The 17,526-nt window shown below is 43.0% G+C and overlaps 1 protein-coding gene across 1 annotated transcript in view; it reads left to right on the forward strand.

Annotated features, from left to right (window-relative positions):
- NFE2L3 (NFE2 like bZIP transcription factor 3) overlaps positions 1–17,526 on the forward strand; it is a gene marked incomplete at its 5' end in the record, with an annotated part of 29,508 nt that overhangs the window by 2,916 nt on the left and 9,066 nt on the right. The window lies entirely within an intron of this gene.

Below are 17,526 nucleotides of genomic sequence, written 5' to 3' on the forward strand. Positions count from 1 at the left end.
TGTGTGGCTTGGTTGTTTGTTTGTTAAGGGGGTGGGGTGTGTTGGAGCCAGACTGCCTGGTTTGGGATCCCAGCTCTACCACGCATTGCTGTGTGACCTCGGGCCATTTCTTAACCAGTCTGTGCTTCATTCGCACCTGCACGATGGGAATAATAATGGTGCCTACCACAGGGGGTTGTTGTGAGAATTAAACAATTCATTCCATGCAACAGGCTTAGAACTGTGCCTGTCCCGTCTTAAATGCTCAATAAATGTTAACTTCGAAGAGAGTGAGTGCTGTGCCCCATAGGAACATCATAGGTTTGTTTTGTTTTAAAATAGGTAATTCTGGTGGCTTACATTTGAGTTGTAGGAGATTCCAGTTTTATAATGTAACTTTCCATAATTTTTGTACATGTGCAGAAATATTTTGGAGTAGGAGATTTTCCAAGTATCAAAAGAAGTACTGCTTTGGTTTGTTTCACTTCTTAGTGGGGCTAATCATTAGCTGCAGACAGTATGTGGAATTCCCCAGGGTAGACAAGCTTCCCTTCTTAACCACAGCCATTCGCTCCCAACCCATGAAGCGCATGTTCTTCAAACTCACGCATGGGTTAAACAAAGAAATGAACAGTTGTTGCAGAATTGTGTGTGTTAGCATATTTGAAGATGGGGTGACTGCTAAAAGCCAGCATCCGTATTTCAGAGAACTGTTGCCACTTTGAAACTGAGAGGGGTTGTGGTCATCTTGATGTGGTTTCATGCCCTGGGACAGACGGGGACCCTCTGCTGGGAGAGGGTACAGCAGGACCTCAGATGTACCGTCCTTTGGACTTGGTTTCTTCAGGTCACAGGAAGAATCTGATACAGTCAATATTTGCTTCTAAAAGTAAAGGGGGGCTTCCCTGGTGGCGCAGTGGTTGAGAGTCCGCCTGCCGATGCAGGGGACACGGGTTCGTGCCCCGGTCCGGGAGGATCCCACATGCCGCGGAGCAGCTGGGCCCGTGAGCCATGGCCGCTGAGCCTGCGCGTCCGGAGCCTGTGCTCCGCAACGGGAGAGGCCACAGCAGTGAGAGGCCTGCGTACTGCAATCAATCAATCAATCAATAAGTAAATAAATAAATAAAAATAAAAGTAAAGGGAAGGGAAAGAAGGTCCTTGATTGATAAAGTAAAAGTTGGTTTTTGTTTCAAAATCAAAGATAGTCCCTGATGCCCGGGCAATTGGAGATAGATGAAATATCAAACACTTGCCAGTTTTCAGCTCACAGCCATGGTACAGAGATAGTCTTATATGTAATTACATCCGTTGCAGTACAAGGTTTCACAGTAGACTTTGTTTTACTTACTAAAATATGCAGTGAAGATGCACCTATGGTCTTCTTATTGGAAAGGATGGCATGGGTCACTGCATTAGTGTCCTAGGACTGCTGCAACAAAGTACCACAAACCAGGTGGCTTAAACAACAGAAATATATTGTCTCACAGTTCTGGGGGCAAAAAGTTGGAGATAAGGTCTCAGCAGGCTCCCTTCGCTCCTAGCTTCTGGCAGTTTGCTGGCAGTCTTTGGCAACCCTTGGTTTCTACTGCATCACCCCAGTCTCTGCCTTCTGCATGTGGCATTGTCCCTGTACGCATGTCTGTAGCCAGCTTTCCCTCTTTATAGGACACCAGTCATATAGGATCAGGGGCCCACCCTACTCATCCTAACTAATCACGTCAGCAATGACCCAGTTTCCAAATAAGGTCACATTCTGGGGTACTGAGGGCTATGACTTCAACATATGAATTTCAAGGGACTCAATCCAATCTGTTATGCAGTCACCATCTCTCTTTCCTGGCACCTCTTGGAGTGTTCAGCTTTGCTTATCAAGTATGCTCCAGTTGTTGAAAACTAAGTCAGCCGTCCTGGAAGCAGCTAGGCTATGTGTAGTGGCACTTGCAGAAGGACTTGGTATAAGTTCATGAGGAAATCGGGGTTTTTTGCTGGCTTGATGTGCCACAACCCCCAGGAACCTTATTCCAGACTTCTTCCAGTCAGCCCCCTTCACCTGAAGCGGTAGGTTACAGAGAGGTCATGTCTGCGGTGTATTGAGTCTCCTCTTTGCTCCCCCTGCTTCTCAGCTCAACTCAGAATCTGCACCAGCGTGCAGACCCAGGCAGGCTGTTCTAGTGGTCAGTGTGCCGGGCCTGGAGTTAGACCAGCTTGGGTAGCTGTAGGGCTCAGCTCACCGCTGACTTGTTATGTGACCCAGAGCACAGTTCTTGACCTCCCCGTGCCTTGGTTCTCATATCTGTAAAATGGGATGGTAAGGGTACCTTCACGAGCTGTCGTGGGGGTTAAAAGAGATCACACAGGTTCAGCAGGGTTGGTACATGGTAAGCCCTGGATAATGTTAGCAGCTGCTGTTAATTCAGCAGGGCCTCTCTAATGCCCCTTCCCAACTTATTCCTGTGCGTTCCGTTGCCACGTGCAGGTTTCCAAAGCACGCCTTGGTCCTTACCATTTTCATCTGGGGAGCTTCCACTAGCTCCCCCTTACCTACCAATTTGATATTTTGTCATTCAAGGCTCCCCGTTTGGCCGGTGTGGCTCCCCTAGCTGAGCCCATCTCCCTCTGATCCTCCACCTGTAGCCTACTTTCCCGCTATAACTTTCTCCCTTCCTTTTCCCCAGACAGCAGTGCTTTCCTGCCTTCTACTTTGTTGCCTTTGCCCAGAATGCCTCCTTTCATTCCTCTCAAGTCTTTTACTGTTAAGCTCTGACTTCTCTCCACTATCACCTCATCTACAAGCACTTCCTGTCCCTTCCTTTGAGCCCTGTTGCACTTTGTGACATTTCTTCTGTGGGACTTGCATCCTCTACTTTGAACCGCGGTGTCTTGAGTGTGGAAACTGGATCTTTGCTTTTAACCTGCAAATGGCGCCCAGGGACGGGGTTGGGAGCACAGGCTGGTTCAGCCAGCGTCTGTTGAGCGCTCCTCATCCATCCTCCACGTTGGCTCTGCAGAACTTCCAAGATGCTGTGAGCCTGAATACGTCTTGGGACCTTCAAGGCCAGAGTCCCAACCAGAAAGTAGGTCATATCCGAAATCCTGATGGGCCATCTGACCACTTAATGCCAATTTGAGTGGATGGGGCAGTGGCAAGCAGACTTGCAGGTTGGCATCCTAATTAATCAGGTGGTGAAACTCAGGATTGCCTAAAGTGATATAGCAAGTTAGTGACCTTGCCCAGAATACACAGGTCACTGCTCTTAAGCCCTGAGTAAACCATACCTCCCTCCCACCCACTACAAAACTTAAAACGTAAAAACAAGCTTCTCCCATTTGTGGCAGCCTTTCGATATGAATAATTTATTCTTAAAATCTAGTTAAGGATCTGCATTAATATTCAAATACACTTCTGGAGAGCTGGAGCAGGCTGAGGCTCAGGTACATGGCTGGGTGGTTTTTGGTTGAGTTGCAGGTGGTGGTTGGCAGAGTATGGGCAGTGGCTAGAAGCAAGGCACGGCCTTTTGAGATTGGGTGCTTCCCATTGGCATCAGCCAGCGTTCTCTAGAGAACGCAGCGTGTGTGTGTGTGTGTGTGTGTGTGTGTGTGTGTGTGTGTGTGTGTGTTTTTAAGAGACTTATTTCACGGAATTGGCTAGCGTGTTTGTGGAGGCTGGGCACATCCAGACTCTAGGGCAGCTGGAAACCACCAGCAGGAGCTGATGCTGCAGGCTTGAGGCAGAATTTCTTCCTCAGGGAAACCCCACTTTTGCCCTTAAAGGCTTTCTTTCAACTGATTGGATGGGATAAGGCCCACTCAGATTACAGAAGTTAATCTCTTTTACTGAAAGTCACCTGGTTGGTTGCAGCTGTTAGCCACATCTACAAAATACCTTCACAGCAACACCTAGGTTAGTGTTTGATTGACTTCTAGGTACGATAGCCTGGCCACGCTGACACCTAAAACTAGTCGTCACCCCATCCCAGCTCCGTCTCTTCCTGGGCAACCTCCATGGGCCGTGGTATCCAAATTGTAAAAGGAGAATATTAACCTCTTTCTGGGAGAGTTTGAGGATTAGATAATGCTGTATGTTAAAGGACTAGGACCGTTCCTGGCATGTTAATAAATATTCAACTGATGATTTGCTCACAGTGCCCCTGAGCTGGGGGTTGAATCCCCAGGAAAGTCCTGTCTTCCAGAGGACATAACGGAAGACTGCTAGGTCATGAAGGAGGCCTTGGGCGTGTTGGGGAGGCAGAAGCCTGAAGGCTCATCTGAAGGAAGACCTTCTCAGCCTTTCTTTAGAGCTGAGTTTCTCATCCCAGTGACTGTATCAATTACCTGGTTGCTTGTTACAATGTAGATTTCAGGGCCCACCCCTGACTGGCTGAATCAGAGCCTCTCAGGTGAGGCCTGGGTTGGGTTCTGCAGTTTAGAAGACCTCCAGGTGATTCTTGCGCTGCCCAAGCTTGACCTCAGCCATGGTGTTCCTCCCCCAGGGCCTTTGACTACCCAGCAACGTGTGAATGGAGGGGGTGCCTGGCTGAAAACTGCCTTTCTATGAATTGAAGGCCCAGAAGAGCTCATGGACTGGGCCAGGGTTACCTGCTTGGGCAGCAGGACCTGGGCTAGTGCCCTGGTTTGCCAGCTGTTGTTTTCTTTTATTATTTTTTTTAACATCTTTATTGGGGTATAATTGCTTTACAGTGTTGTGTTAGTTTCTGCTGTACAACAAAGGGAATCAGCTATATGTATACATATATCCCCATATCCCCTCCCTCTTGCATCTCCCTCCCACCCTCCCTATCCCACCCCTCTAGGTGGTCACAAAGCACCAAGCTGATCTCCCTGTGCCATGCAGCTGCTTCCCACTAGCTATCTATTTTACATTTGGTAGTGCATATATGTCACTACTACTCTTTCACTGCATCCCAGCTTACCCTTCCCCATCCCCGTGTCCTCAAGTCCATTCTCTGCGTCTGTGTCTTTATTCCTGTCCTGCCCCTAGGTTCTTCAGAGCCTTTTTTTTTTTTTTTTTTAGATTCCATATATATGTGTTAGCATTCGGTATTTGTTTTTCTCTTTCTGACTTCACTCTGTATGACAGTCTCTAGATTCATCCAGGTCTCTACAAATGACCCAATTTCATTCCTTTTTATGGCTGAGTAATATTCCATTGCATATATGTACCACACCTTCTTTATCCATTCGTCTGTCGATGGGCATTTAGGTTGCTTCCATGACCTGGCTATTGTAAATAGAGGTGCAATGAACATTCTGGTACATGACTCTTTTTGAATTACGGTTTTCTCTGGGTATATGCCCAGTAGTGGGATTCCTGGGTCATATGGTAATTCTATTTTTAGGTTTTTAAGGAACCTCCATACTGTTCTCCATAGTGGCTGTATCAGTTTACATTCCCACCAACAGTGCAAGAGTGTTCCCTTTCCTCCACACCCTTTCCAGCATTTGTTGTTTGTAGATTTTCTGATGATGCCCATTCTAACTGGTGTGAGGTGATACCTCACTGTAGTTATGATTTGCATTTCTCTAATAATTAGTGATGTTGAGCAGCTTTTCATGTGCTTCTTGGCCATCTGTATGTCTTCTTTGGAGTAATGACTATTTCGGTCTTCTGCCCATTTTTGGATTGGGTTGTTTGGTTTTTTAATATTGAGCTACATGAGCTGTTTATATATTTTGGAGATTAATCCTTTGTCCATTTATTCCTTTGCAAATATTTTCTCCCATTCTGAGGGTTTTCTTTTCATCTTTTTAATGGTTTCCTTTGCTGTGCAAAAACTTTTAAGTTTCATTAGGTCCCATTTGTTTATTTTTGTTTTTATTTCCATTTCTCTAGGAGGTGGGTCAAAAAGGATCTTGCTGTGATTTATGTCACAGAGTGTTCTGCCTATGTTTTCCTCTAAGAGTTTTATAGTGTCTGGCCTTACATTTAGGTCTTTAATCCATTTTGAGTTTATTTTTGTGTATGGTGTTAGGGAGTATTCTAATTTCATTCTTTTACATGTAGCTGTCCAGTTTTCCCACCACCACTTACTGAAGAGGCTGCCTTTTCTCCATTGTATACTCTTGCCTCCTTTATCAAAGATAAGGTGACTGTATGTGCATGGGTTTATCTCTGGGCTTTCTATCCTGTTCCATTGATCTATATTTCTCTTTTTGTGCCAGTACCATACTGTCTTGATTACTGTAGCTTTGTAGTATAGTCTGAAGTCAGGGAGTCTGATTCCTCCAGCTCCGTTTTTCTTTTTCAAGATTGTTTTGTCTGTTTGGGGTCTTTTGTGTTCCCACACAAATTGTGAAATTTTTTGTTGTAGTTCTGTGAAAAATGCCATTGGTAGTTTGTTACGGATTGCACTGAACTTGTAGATTGCTTTGGGTAGTATAGTCATTTTCACAATGTTGATTCTTCCAATCCAAGAACATAGTATATCTCTCCATCTGTTTGTGTCATCTTTAATTTCTTTCATCAGTGTCTTATAGTTTTCTGCATACAGGTCTTTTGTCTCCTTAGGTAGGTTTATTCCTAGGTATTTTATTCTTTTTGTTGCAGTGGTAAATGGGAGTGTTTCCTTAATTTCTCTTTCAGATTTTTCATCATTAGTGTATAGGAATGCAAGAGATTTCTGTGCATTAATTCTGTATCCTGCTACTCTACCAAATTCATTCATTGGCTCTTGTAGTTTTCTGGTAGCATCTTTAGGATTCTCTGTATAGTATGTCATCTGCAAACAGTGACAGTTTTACTTCTTCTTTTCCAATTTGGATTCCTTTTACTTCTTTTTCTTCTCTGATTTCTGTGGCTAAAACTTCCAAAGCTATGTTGAATAACAGTGGCGAGAGTGGGCAACCTTGTCTTGTTCCTGATCTTAGAGGAAATGGTTTCAGTCTTTCACCACTGAGAACGATGCTGGCTCTGGGTTTGTCATATATGGCCTTTATTATGTTGAGGTAGGTTCCCTCTATGCCTACTTTCTGGAGAGTTTTTAATCATAAATGGGTGTTGAATTTTGTCAAAAGCTTTTTCTGCGTCTATTGAGATTATCATACGGTTTTATCCTTCAGTTTGTTAATATGGTGTATCACATTGATTGATTTGCATATATTGAAGAATCCTTGCATTCCTGGGATAAATCCCACTTGATCATGGTGTATGATCCTTTTCATGTGCTGTTGGATTCTGTTTGCTAGTATTTTGTTCAGGATTTCTGCATCTATGTTCATCAGAGATATTGGCCTGTAGTTTTCTTTTTGTGTGACATCTTTGTCTGGTTTTGGTATCAGGGTGATGGTGGCCTCATAGAATGAGTTTGGGAGTGTTCCTCCCTCTGCTGTATTTTGGAAGAGTTTTAGAAGGACGGGTGTTAGCTCTTCTCTAAATGTTTGATAGTATTTGCCTGTGAAGTCATCTGGTCCTGGACTTTTGTTTGTTGGAAGATTTTTAATCACAGTTTCAATTTCAGTGCTTGTGATTGGTCTGTTTATATTTTCTATTTCTTCCTGGTTCAGTCTCAGAAGGTTGTGCTTTTCTAAGAATTTGTCCATTTCTTCCAGGTTGTCCATTTTATTGGCATATAGTTGCTTGTAGTAATCTCTCATGATCCTTTGTATTTCTGCAGTGTCAGTTGTTCCTTCTCCTTTTTCATTTCTAATTCTATTGATTTGGGTCTTCTCCCTTTTTTTCTTCATGAGTCTGGCTGATGGTTTATCAGTTTTGTTTATCTTCTCAAAGAACCAGCTTTTAGTTTTATTGATCTTTGCTATTGTTTCTTTCATTTTTTTTTCATTTATTTCTGATCTGATCTTTATGATTTCTCTCCTTCTAACTTTGGGGGTTTTTGGTTCTTCTTTCTCTAATTGCTTTAGGTGTATGGTTAGGTTGTTTATTTGCGATTTTTCTTGTTTCTTGAGGTAGGATTGTATTGCTTTAAACTTCCCTCTTAGAACTGCCATTGCTGCATCCCATAGGTTTTGGGTCGTCATGTTTTCATTGTCATTTGTTTCTAGGTATGTTTTGATTTCTTCATTCATTGATCTCTTGGTTATTTAGTAGCTTATTGTTTAGCCTCCATGTGTTTGTATTTTTTTATTTTTTTTCCCGTAATTGATATCTAGTCTCATAGCATTGTGGTCGGAAAAGATACTTGATACGATTTCAGTTTTCTTAAATTTACTAAGGCTTGATTTGTGACCCAAGATACGGTCTATCCTCGAGAATGTTTCATGAGCACATGAGAAGAAAGTGTATTCTTTTGTTTTTGGATGACATGTCTTATAAATATCAATTAAGTCCATCTTGTTTAATGTGTCATTTAAAGCTAGTGTTTGCATATTTATTTTCATTTTGGGCGATCTGTCCATTGGTGAAAGTGGGGTGTTAAAGTCCCCTACTATGATTGTGTTACTGTCGATTTCCCCTTTTATGGCTGTTAGTATTTGCCTTATGTATTGAGGTGCTCCTATGTTGGGTGCATATATATTTACAATTGTCATATCTTCTTCTTGGATTGATCCCTTGATCATTATGTAGTGTCCTTCTTTGTCTCTTGTAATAGTCTTTATTTTAAAGTCTATTTTGTTTGATATGAGAATTGCTACTCCAGCTTTCTTTTGATTTCCATTTGCATGGAGTATCTTTTTCCATCCCCTCACTTTCAGTCTGTATGTGTCCCTAGGTCTGAAGTGGGTCTCTTGTAGACAGCATATGTATGGGTCTTGTTTTTATATCCATTCAGCCATTCTTTGTCTTTTGGTTGGAGCATTTAATCCATTTACATTTAGGGTAGTTATCAATATGTATGTTCCTATTACATTTTCTTAATTGTTTTGGGTTGTTATTGTAAGTCTTTTCCTTCTCTTGTGTTTCCTGCCTAGAGAAGTTCCTTAGCATTTGCTGTAAAGCTGGTTTTTTGGTGCTGAATTCTCTTAACTTTTGCTTATCTGTAAAGGTTTTGATTTCTCCCTGCAATCTGAATGAGATCCTTGCTGGGTAGAGTAATCTTGGTTGTAGCTTTTTCCCTTTTATCACTTTAGATATGGTCTGCCACTCACTTCTGGCTTGTGGATATTCTGCTGAAAAGTCAGCTGTTAACCTTATGGGGATCCCCTTGTATGTTATTTGTTGCTTTTCCCTTGCTGATTTCAATATTTTTTCTTTGTATTTAATTTTTGATAGTTTGATTAATATGTGTCTCAGTGTGTTTCTCTTTCGGTTTATCTTGTATTGTATTCTCTGTGCTTCCTGGACTTGATTGACTATTTCCTTTTCCATGTTAAGGAAATTTTCAACTATAATCTCTTCAAATATTTTCTCAGACCCTTTCTTTCTCTCTTCTTCTTCTGGGACCCCTATAATTCGAATGTTGGTGCATTTAATGTTGTCCCAGAGGTCTCTGAGACTGTCCTCAATTCTTTTCATTCTTTTTTCTTTATTCTGCTCCCTGGCAGTTATTTCCACCATTTTATCTTCCAGCTCACTTATCCATTCTTCTGCCTCAGTTATTCTGTTATTGATTCCTTCTAGAGTATTTTTAATTTCAGTAATTCTGTTGTTCATCACTGTTTGTTTGCTCTTTAGTTCTTCTAGATCCTTGTTAAATGTTTCTTGTATTTTCTCCATTCTGTTTCCGAGATTTTGGATCATCTTTACTATCATTACTCTGAATTCTTTTTCAGGTAGGTTGCCTATTTGTCTTCATTTATTTGGTCTTATAGGTTTTTACCTTGCTCTTTCATCTGTGACAAATTTTTTTGTCATTTCTTTTTTCTTTTTTTTTGATGGTGGTGCTGTATTCCTGTCTTACTGGTTGTTTGGCCTGAGACTTCCAGCACTGGAGTTTGTAGGCAGTTGGATAGAACTGGGTCTTGGTGCTGAGATGAGGACCTCCGGGAGGCCTCACTCCAACTGATATTCCCTGGGGTCTGAGGTTCTCTGTTAGTCCAGCAGTTTGGACTCGGAGCTCCCACCACAGGAGCTCGGGCCCGACCTCCTGCCTGGGAAGCAAGATCCCTCAAGCGCACAGTCCAGCAGCAGCTCCAGCCTCCTCGCTCAGTGTCTCACTGCGGGATGCCAGCTGTTGTTTTAAAGTTAAAGCCAGATCTCTCTAGTTCCTTGCTGGGGGTGGGGAACTAGCTTGCCCCCCAAACTAATTATGAATGCAGAACTAACTTGCAAATAAGTGCAGTTTAAAGTTAACTCGTGCTTAAGTTCTAGAACAGGTAATGCTAAGGTAAAAATATAAGAACAGCAGAGAACTTTCTGGGGAGGTAGAAATGTTCTACCTCACAGTTGAGGTGGAAGTTAAATGGGTGCCTGCATTTGTCAGAATTGTACAGCTAAAGTTTGGGATTGACATGTGCACCCTGCTATATTTTAAATAGATGACCAACAAGGACCTACTGTATAGCACAGGGAGCTCTGCTTAATATTCTGTAGTAACCTAAGTGGGAAAAGAATTTGAAAAAGAATAGATACATGTATATGTATAACTGAATCACTCTGCTGTACACCTGAAACGAACACAACATTGTTAATCAACTATAATATATTGGGTTGGCCAGAAAGTTCGTTTGGTTAATAAATATGTTGTTCGATAAAGTTCTTGGTGAAAATGAAGTGTGTTTTATTTTTACCTAAAAGCAAATGAACTTTTTGGTCAACCCAATAAAATAAAAAAAAATTAAAGCTGTTTACAGCCCAGTAGGAAAGAAGAGACCCAAATAATTGTAATTTTACATAGAGTAGAAGAAATATCATAGGAGAAACCCTAGAAGCCATGGGATTTTAGAGACAGAAGAACCCAGTTTTAGCTAAGGGGCCCAAACAGAGAAGGTTCTGTATCCATGCAGAGGATGGGGTGGGTCAGCTCCCAACAGCCAGGGCTGTGGTGGGCAGGGCCTGCCTTACCAGCAGCTGTCAGTTCAGTACAAGTCCCTGGGTGTTTAGTTGTGATGAAGCACCCCAGCTCACAAGTTTACGATGGCTTCCTGTGGTGAGCATGGAAACTTTCTTTTTCTCCTTTTTTTTTAATTGAGTCCCAGCCCCACGAGAGTAAAAATCACCTACGTACACACAAATAAAAAGTAACTTAGGGCTTCCCTGGTGGCACAGTGGTTGAGAGTCCGCCTGCCGATGCAGGGGACATGGGTTCGTGCCCCGGTCCGGGAGGATCCCACATGCTGCGGAGTGGCTGGGCCCGTGAGCCATGGCCGCTGGGCCTGCGCGTCCGGAGCCTGTGCTCCGCAACGTGAGAGGCCGCAACAGTGAGAGGCCCGCGTACCGCAAAAAAAAAAAAAAAAAAAAAAAAAAGTAACTTAATAATGGGTTTAGCTAACCCATTCTTTAAGGGCATGGGCCATAAATCTCCAGTGTATACAACAGTGCTTGTAAAACACATGTCTATTTCAGCTCCATGTCATTGAGTTGAGGAAGACGGGAAAAGAAGAGAGCAAAGAGGTAGTAATTACTGGCGATTAGGGGCTGGACTCACTTTCTCTTGGGGTTTTGATTGAGTTGTCACCAGTTAGTCGTTAATTGCAACTCTTCAGAATCAAAAAGCAGTAGAAAGGAGTAGTGATTAATGTCTATACAGCATCTTGAAATGTATAAAGTGCTTTTTCTCAACTAATTCCTTAAAATGTGAATTCGAAATATTACCCTTTCACATCACAGACAAGGAAACTGAGGGTCAAAATGGCCCAAGGTCACATAGCTGGTATGAGTAGGATGGGCCTCTTTTGCTCAGCCTGTTTTGGACCTGAGCCTTCCTAGCCACGAGGCTTTCGTGGGGCCTTGCAGACTGTGCAAATTATACTAGAAGTGCAATAGGCCATTTTCACTTTCTAAATAGAAATATTATCATGTTGGACCCTCCACCCCTCCCTGCCTTGAGATCCTGGTGTCTGCACCCCTCTCCCCGCTGCAGATTGCTAACTGTCACAAATTGGGTTCTCTGGGAAGGGGACTCTGAGCCCAAGTTTAGTGGGCAGGATGTTTCTAAGGGAATACCTTTGGGATTTACAGCTGTGGAAGGAAGTATAAGAAAGCACATTGGACAGAAGCAGAAGTGAAGCTGTGGAGCAGGCTGACAAAGCCAGGAGCTCTGGGGCTAAAGTGGCATATCACAGTTATCCTATGATGGGCCGAGGTGGCCAGGCCTTTGGGCCCTCCCTGCTCAGTCCTTGGATGTAGGTGCCCTGGGAAGTGTGTGGCCCTAGGTGAGGTGGCCCTAGGTGAGGTGGCCCTGGGTAGGTGAGGCATTCCGTAAAGGCCCAGCTGAGGGCTGTCTGCCCGCATGTCCCGAGCAGCCACCAAGAGTCCATCCTCGAGGGCTGTCTGGGTTGCACAGCACCATGTGCGTTACACTGACCTGGGGAAATTCTCGTCCATCACTTCTTACTACACCTGTTTCTGTTAGCTTTATGGTAGGCTCTCAGTAAATGATCGTTGAATGAATAAGTGAAGGACTAGCTAAAAAAAATACTCACTGAATAACTAAGGCTGTGCAAGTTAAAGTATCTGTCTTCCCCAGGGCTTTGGCATTCAGTCAGTGCTTTTTATTCTTCCATCAACATTCTTGATAGTCACGCAGTCTTCTTCCCCTGTGCCCTCGTAGATAGGGTGGCCATTGGGACGGTCTTGGTTTATGCCTGTTGTCCGGCTTAATTGTTAATAGCACCCTCTTACCTTCTCAGAAATGGACTGGTTTGGGTGATATATCATATAGCCACTTATTCACGGACGCTTGGAGGGTCAGAAAGGGCCCTCTTCTGAAACCAGGCTTTCAGCACTGGGGTGACTTGCCCCAGCTGTCACGCTGCCTCTTCTGCCCCTTGCTGTGTGGCTGCAGAGGAAGCTGAGATTCCTGCTCTGACTGTGACTTTCCTCCCTTGGCCCTTTTGCTCCTCATGCCTCCATCCTTAGGCGTACTCGGGCATTCTCTCCCCTCCTGTCTTCATAGTCACCACTTGTTTCATATGTGCATCCATCAGAGACTGAATGGGAGAAGGTGAGTAAAAATTTTATGCTACTATTGATCAAGACTAAGACCACAAATAGTTCACAGAAAAGGAAATAAAAATGCTTTCCAACTTGTGAAAGATGTTCAACCTCATTCATAATAAGAGAAATAGAAATTAAAACTACAACGAGGTGCCAGTTTTCATCTATCACATTGGCACTTTTGTTAGTAGGATTATTGTAAATTACCACAAACATTTTTGGAGGGCCATTGGGTAGAATCCATCAAATGAAAAATACAAGTTATCTGTTGACCTAGCATACATTCTAGGAATTTATTCTACTTGCATGTGAGTGCAAAGAAGTATGTGTGAGGACATTTTAATATCTTTTTTTTAAGAAATGATTGGGGGCTTCCCTGGTGGCGCGGTGGTTGAGAGTCCGCCTGCCGATGCGGGGGACGCGGGTTCGTGCCCCGGTCCGGGAGGATCCCACGTGCCGCGGAGCGGCTGGGCCCGTGAGCCATGGCCGCTGAGCCTGCGCGTCCGGAGCCTGTGCTCCGGGACGGGAGAGGCCACAACGGTGAGAGGCCCGCATACCGAAAAAAAAAAAAAAAAAAAAAAAATGATTGGAAACATCTAAATATCCATCATTAAGAAACTAATCAAATATGTTATGGTAACAGGAATGTATTCATTTCTCTCCTCTGTACACAACTCTTTCTTTTTTTAGATCTCAGCTAAAATAGCACCTCCCCTGAGAGGCCTTCCCTAACCAGTCTTTCTAAAGGAGGGCCCCCTCTTCTCTCTTTCACTTGCCATAACTTGCAGTAATTTTCTTAGTTCACTTGTATTTTGAGCTCCCTCTCCCTTTAGAATGTAAGCTCTGAAGGGGCAGTCTAGAATTCTCTTTTCACTATTGTATCTCCAGCATCTATCAGTAGCATAGTATTGGGCTGGCCAAAAAGTTTGTTTGGATTTTTCCATAACATCTTACAGAAAGACCCGAACAAACTTTTGGCCAACCCAATATTTGGCACTTAATATGTATTGATTGAATGAACGACTTTAAAAAAAGACTGCTGAATCTCAAATAAAACTGCATGTTATCCTTATTGGTGAAACATTAAAATAAAAATAAAGAATGTCAGGTGTGGTAATGTGATTTAGTGTGTATTTGGTCCTCATCTCCCCCTAAATCCCCATTTGGCAGAACTACCAAAGACCTTGGAATTTCCTAAGCATTAAGAGCAATGGGAGCAACTCTTTTTTTTTTTTTAATTTTTATTTATTTTTGCTGTGTTGGGTCTTCGTTGCTGTGCGAGGGCTTTCTCTAGTTGCGGCGAGCGGGGGCCACTCTTCATCGCGGTGCGCGGGCCTCTCACTGTCGCGGCCTCTCTTGTTGCGGAGCACAGGCTCCAGACGCGCAGGCTCAGTAGTTGTGGCTCACGGGCCTAGTTGCTCCGCGGTATGTGGGGTCTTCCCGGACCAGGGCTGGAACCCGTGTCCCTGCATCGGCAGGCAGACTCTCAACCACTGCGCCACCAGGGAAGCCCGGGAGCAACTCTTGTTACAATATTACTGAAATAGCTCCAGAGCCATAAAAGTGAAAGGAGTGTCTTCGTATTCATAACATGCCCCTTCTAACCACACCTGACTTATGTTAATGAGGTGACTTTTGGAGAGCCCCCTAAGGATGGGGGCTGGTTGCCAGGGGAACCAACCAAGTGATGAGAGGGTTGGAATTTTAAACCCCACCTCCCAGACCTCTGGGGAAGCAACTGAAGACTGAGTGAAGTCACTAATAGCCAATGATTTGATCAACCATGCCTGTGTAATGAAGCCTCCATAAAAAACCAGAAGGGCGGGGTTTGGAGATCTTTCAGGTTGGGGAACACATGGAGGTGCTGGGAGAGTGGTGCAAGGCATGGAGGCTCTGTGCCCCTTCCCACAATCCTTGCTCTTAGGCATCTGTTTGTTTCTGAGTTTTGTCCTTTTGTAATAAGATGGTAATCTAGTAAGTAACCTGTTTTCCTGAGATCTGTGGGCCACTCTAGCAAACTAAACTGGAGGAGGAGGGATTGTGGGGACCTTCTATTTATAGGCACTTGGTGGGAGGCACAGGTGACAACCTGGACTTGGAATTGACCTCTGAAGGGGGAGGCGGCGTCTTTGAGACCGAGCCCTTAAGCTGTGGGATCTGATATTATCTCCAATTAGATGGTGTCAGAACTGAGTTAAATTATAGGACACCCAGCTGGTGTCACAGAATTGCTAGGTGTATGGAAAACCCACACATCTGGTGTCAGAAGTGAAGTAGTGAAGTAGTAGACTATTGAGAATAGAGGGGCGACAGAGTGTTCTCTTTTACGTCAGGTATCACCATTGTTATTGAAGAGTATTCTGGAAGCATGATCAAAGCAACTGGACAAGAAAATGAAATGAATTTAAATGCTGGGAAGGAAGAGGTGAAAATAATCAGTAAAGCAGTTGATATGACTATATATACTTCGGGAGAAAAATACAGATTAACAGAAATTATAATGGAAGAATAGTTTTCCTGAGTCTACCTTTTGCTGTTGCCCTGGCCAAAGTGATTTTGCTATGTAGGGATTTTTGGGATAGCTTTAATCAGATATAATTTCAAACTTTAAAGTTGCAAGAATAGTGTATATCCCTTACTTAGATTTACCTATTGTTTACATTTTGCCCCGTTTGAGTTACCTATTTATAATTACATCTATATACACATCTTAATTCTTTCATTCTGAAACATTTAAGGATGAATTGAAGCTATTGTGTATAGTATTTCCTACAAAATGATTTTTTTTCTATAACCAATTAATCAAAATCAGGAAAATTTAACATAAGTTTAAGACTATAATCTGTTGTCCATATCCAAATTTTACCTATTGCCCCAGTAACGTCCTGTGTAACTACTTTTTCTCCTGGGTCTGCATCTAACCCAGGATCACACATTGCATTTAGTTCTCAAATCTTGTAAGTCATCTTTAATTTGGAAAAGGTATTTCAGTTCTTGACCTTTAAGTTTTGGAAGAGCATCAATCAGTTATTTTGTGAAGTGGCCCCCAGTTTTGATTTATCTGATGTTTCCTCATTACATTGAGATTATGAATACCACAGACGTGGTATTGTATCCTTCATATCGTATCAGGAGGCATCTTGGTTTATCGCCATATTGTGATGATAGATTTGACCACTTGGTTTAGATGGTGTTTGCCAGGTTTCTCCTAAAGTGTTATTTTTCTCTTTGTGTTTAAAAAGTAATCTGTGGAGTGACGCTTTGAGACTGTTTATCTTATTTTCATCAAATTTTTATTCCCTAGTTTTAGCGTTCATTTATGATTTTTTAAAATTTTAATTTATTTTTCGGCTGCGTTGGGCCTTCGTTGCTGCACGCCGGCTTTTCTCTCTAGTTGTGGTGAGCGGGGGCTGCTACAGTTCATTGCGGTGCGTGGGCTTCTCATTTTGCAGTGGCTTCTCTTGTTGTGGAGCATGGGCTCTAGGCATGTTGGCTTCAGCAGTTGTGGTGCATGGGCTCACTAGTTGCGGCATGCAGGCTCTAGGGTGTGTGGGCTTCAGTAGTTGTGGCACATGGGCTCTAGAGCTCAGGCTCAGTAGTTGTGGAGCACTGTCTTAGTTGTTCCGCGGCATGTGGGATCTTCCTGGACCAGGGCTCGAACCCGTGTCCCCTGCATTGGCAGGTGGATTCATTACCACTTGCCACCAGGCAAGTCCTTTAACCTATTTTCTGCTTCTTGCCATGTGATTTGTAGTCGTACAGAATTTCTCTACCTTCCGTTCTCCTCTTCCCTTTTTAGGCAGGCCCATCTTGCATACTTTTGTTACCAAACACTCATACACTCTAAAAGTTTGATCGGTTTCCTTATGGGTTTGATCTAGTTGTGTATTAGCCACCTGTTCCGTTATTGTTTATTTATGTATTTATAGATAACATTCTTATGTTTGCAAGTTCATGTATGTCTCCACATGTGTTAACTCAAATATTACAGATTAAGGGGACCCTGCTTCATGGTTCTAAAATAGATCCTGTGATTTAGAGATAAGAAGTTCCAGTGCCCAGCAACAGCAAATTTATTTGTAAACAAAGTTAGCTGCCTCAGGAATCTAGAATTTTGAATTAGATTTTAAGGTTTAACAAAAGAAACCTTCCCTTGGCAAAAGACTGAGGTTAAAAGAGTGATGACCAGTCTACCTTTTCCTTCCTTCCCTGAATTTAGGTAGGAATCAGTGTTTTAATTGCAGGAAAGAGCAAGACTTATGTCACCCATCAGAAATCCCCACCAAAGTCTTAGGGTGTTGTGTTTGGGAGTTCATCTAGTCAACAACTATTATTAAGGGTCTACTGTGTGCCAGGCTCAGGGGTAGGCAGTGGGCATACAGCAGGAACCAAGCAGAGTCCCTGCCCTCAGGGAATTTGCATACTAGACAACAAACAAATAAATATATCAGCTGGCGCTATAAATTGCTATGGGGGAAAAAATAAAGCAAGATAAAAGAGACTGATATTAATGGGAGGGGGTTGCTTTTTTTTTT

The sequence above is a fragment of the Hyperoodon ampullatus genome (genome assembly GCF_949752795.1).
Source record: "Hyperoodon ampullatus genome assembly, chromosome: 9".
Taxonomy (NCBI): Eukaryota; Metazoa; Chordata; class Mammalia; order Artiodactyla; family Ziphiidae; genus Hyperoodon; species Hyperoodon ampullatus.